At 35.9% G+C, this 3,614-nt stretch overlaps 2 non-coding genes across 2 annotated transcripts; both read left to right on the plus strand.

Annotated features, from left to right (window-relative positions):
* Nucleotides 1-1,136: 1,136 nt before the first annotated feature.
* Nucleotides 1,137-1,242, plus strand: LOC149142756 (small nucleolar RNA snoR97). The gene has a single exon (XR_016265354.1). It is a non-coding gene; the product is annotated as a small nucleolar RNA snoR97 (small nucleolar RNA).
* A 1,249-nt stretch (nt 1,243-2,491) lies between these two features.
* Nucleotides 2,492-2,597, plus strand: LOC149142757 (small nucleolar RNA snoR97). The gene has a single exon (XR_016265321.1). It is a non-coding gene; the product is annotated as a small nucleolar RNA snoR97 (small nucleolar RNA).
* Nucleotides 2,598-3,614: the final 1,017 nt, after the last annotated feature.

Raw genomic sequence — 3,614 nt, forward strand, 5'->3', positions numbered from 1 at the left:
TGGATGAGAGTAAGATGTAATTAAACATATTTATTAGGAGTTATTTCTCACCATTATTTATGTTTTGTTCAACTTTTATGTAGGAGTAAAACTGTAAATGTGACTTACTAGTGATTACTACCCACCAAATTTATGCAATTCCATGTGCCTGAAAAATCAATTAATTTATCCACTTAAAATCTCAATTTATTAGTTCCTTCCAAAGAAAGACTATAGGATTCAATTTTCCTCTTAACCACTATTAATTTAGCAAACATTGAACAATGTAGATTATAATTTTTTATGCAATTTTTCCTATAACATAATTTTAACTTGAGTAATATGACTACGCTGCCCTGCAACACTTGTTTTTTTTTGGTTTTAATAAAAAAATTCATTTTGATACGACTTACTTTATGTTTTTATATTTACGTTGTAAGGCATCCCCCTTTGAAATCAACTCCCGTCTGAAGGTACGTGTACAATCATGGGCCCTTGATTTAGGTGTTAGACGATTAAAATAGTTTCAACCATTCGATTGATTCGACTGGTATTAAATTAGTTACAATTATAAGCCTCGCGACCTCGCTATGTAGCAAGTCGACCACCCTTACTCAACACTACTTCTTGCTCAGCACTACTTCTAGGTGCTTCTCAACCGATTCAAGAAGTGAGGATCGATCCACTGGGTGGCCACAACAACAATCCCATGGCTGGTGCTCAGTTTGCGAGGGATGATTCCAATGATAGGGATTTGGAAAAATATGTGTTGCAGATTGGGTATGGGCATCTTTCAAAACCCAGTTCTGATATAGAGAGAGAGTAAGCTCTGAGGTGGATTCAGACATGGAGATTATTTTGGGAAGAAGCCCTGTTGATTGTGGCAGACCTGTTGGAGTGGTTAGAATATACATTTCCCTTCAATCCATTGTTAAATTTCTTTAGTAATTTCATGTAATAGAGACATATCTTTAAGGTCTTTAATCCCTCGATGAATTTCTTCATTAAATTCATTTAAATTAACAGAGGCGTAACTTTAAGGTCTGAAAAAGGAATGAATATTTTTGAAGGAAAAACCCCAATCTCCCAAGTTCTTTCTGCATATAAATATGTCGTGGGCTTTGATGTCTACATCGAGTTTCAAATATCCACAATCTCCATTTCAATTAGAAGTGTGGTTGTATAAATCACAAATTTTGTGATGTCATCAGCTTCGTATCTCGGATCCCTATGAGATTGGAGTTAAATAACATCACAAAATGCAAGTCTTCATCTTTTTTCATTTGTTTACTAATATTTCGTTTCAGTGGCTACTTCAACACTGATGTATATGTTTAGGGTTTTCTTTCTCAAGAAAAGGTATCTGAATTTTCATTTTCATTCATTGTCTTATTTGGGAATTTGTTGTAGCAATGGCTTGTCTTCTGAGGTTTTTTTCAGTGTGATTGAGAGGTTGTTGTTGAGGGTTTTTCTATTTATATGTTCTTGCTAATAGTTTCCAGTAAATTAACTTCTGAGAATTGAGAAGTTTGGAAACTCTGCTTGTATAGCATTTTTGTGGGCAGTATTAAGTAAAATCCAAACCTATTTTGATATTATGCATTTTTAATGATGCCCATTTCCGCTGCAATTCTATAACTATATTTAGTGTGAAAGAGGCATTTGGTGATGTTTCTCTCTGTATTTTCTAGCAATTTGAAGTTATTTTAATAAGATCTGTAAGTTTAATGACCCTTTTTCAGGGTGTCAATTGTCTCTTATGGATAATGGATAATTCTTTCAGTATCATTATTTGATATTCATTCTACTCTGTTTAGGGCATGAAGCTTTGTTCATGCACTTCAAGTCTTGAATAAAAAATATTATAGTCATGCAAGAATCTCTGAATAAGAATAATATGTGGACAACTATCACCGCAAATATCATTGTAAAACATGAAATAGGTTTTTACCCTTACAGGGCTCATTAAACAATATACAACCCTTTATTAAGTTGCGATTATCACACTATGTAATTTCCTTTATTCTATAATTTTATGTCTTGGGACTCCTGTAAATTTCTGTTCGTTATTGTTCTTGTAGTATTAAAATCCTTTTAACTAATTAAAATCACGACTTGGGCATTGGAGCCTGGCACTGAGTTTTAACTATCCAACCCAGTTCTGATACAGAGAGAGAGAAAGCTCTGAGGTGGATTCGGGCATGGAGATTATTTCGGGAAGAAGCCTTGTTGATTATGGCAGACCTGCTGGGGAGGTTAGAATATACAGTTCCCTTCAATCCATTGCTAAATTTCTTCAGTACTTTCATGTAACAGAGGCATATCTTTAAGGTCTTCAATCCCTTGGTGAATTTCTTCATTAATTTCATTTAAATTAACAGAGGCATAACTTTAAGGTCTGAAAGAGGAATGAATCTTTTTGAAGGAAAAACCCTAATCTCCCAGGTTCTTTCTCCATATAAATATGTCACAAGCTTCAGTGTCCGCATCGAGTTTCAACTATCCACAATCTCCATTTCAATGAGAAGTGTGGTTGTATAACTCACAAATTTTGTGATGTCATCAGCTTCGTCTCTCAGATCCCTACGAGATTGGAGTTAAATAACATCACAAAATGCAAGTCTTCATCTTTTTTCATTTGTTTACTGATATTTTCATTTCAGTGGCTACTTCAACACTGTTGTATATGTTTAGGGTTTTCTTTCTCAAGAAAAGGTATGATCTGAATTTTCATTTTCATTCATTGTCTTATTTGGGAATTTGTTGTAGCACTGGCTTGTCTTCTGAGGTTTTTTTCAATGTGATTGAGAGGTTGTTGTTGAGGGTTTTTCTATTTCTATTTCCTGACGCAGGAGGTTGACGAAATGAAATTATAATCAGAAAATAGACTAATGGTTAAGTTTATAACCAATCAGCTTCACTTTAATGGATTTTGTACGTGGCTTTCTTTTTCCTGAGGGTCCCACTTTTCCTCATATTCACTACTAGTCCCACCTAACTTTTCCTCAGAAGTGAGCACTTCGATCTGCACCGTTGATTTCACCTTTCCAGATCCAATGGCTATCACACTGTATCACGCGCCAACTACCCATTCGATCACCACCGTCGATTGACCCCACTTGATCCAACGATCATCACGCAATCCCGTGCGGACTCTAGCACAGTCGTTATCAAATTGAGAGCACGCAAGAAAATTTATTTTGGCATGTTATGTGTCGAGTGCTAAGGCTAACTGTTGAGCTTTGAAATTACACCTCTCCTACACATTTTCCCAGAATTTTTCCCCTCACCAGTACTCCATAAGCTATCAAAAATCATTGCATATTGATTTTAAAAGAGCATTTAAGTAGTTTTCTAACTATGTTTTTGTGTTTGTTGTTTGACTTCGATTTTGCTCATTAGCTGCGGAATGCAGCCACTTTCCGCAGCTGATTCAACTTTCCGCAGCTGTTTTTGTTAAACTCTAGGTTGCAGGTGTCATCAGGCAAAACAAGCCACATGGGCAAGTTAGAAATGACCTAGACATGGATCAGGTCCTATTGGTTCAGCCAGATTCATCAAGGAAAGTTGTGGTCAACGGTGGTCAAGCGGTGGTCAAATAGAGGAATCCTACAGCAACAGGACTCCGTCTTCAA

The sequence above is a fragment of the Pinus tabuliformis genome, chromosome X, assembly GCF_031772625.1.
Source record: "Pinus tabuliformis cultivar Carrire ecotype Pingquan chromosome X, CPIR1, whole genome shotgun sequence".
Taxonomy (NCBI): domain Eukaryota; kingdom Viridiplantae; phylum Streptophyta; class Pinopsida; order Pinales; family Pinaceae; genus Pinus; species Pinus tabuliformis.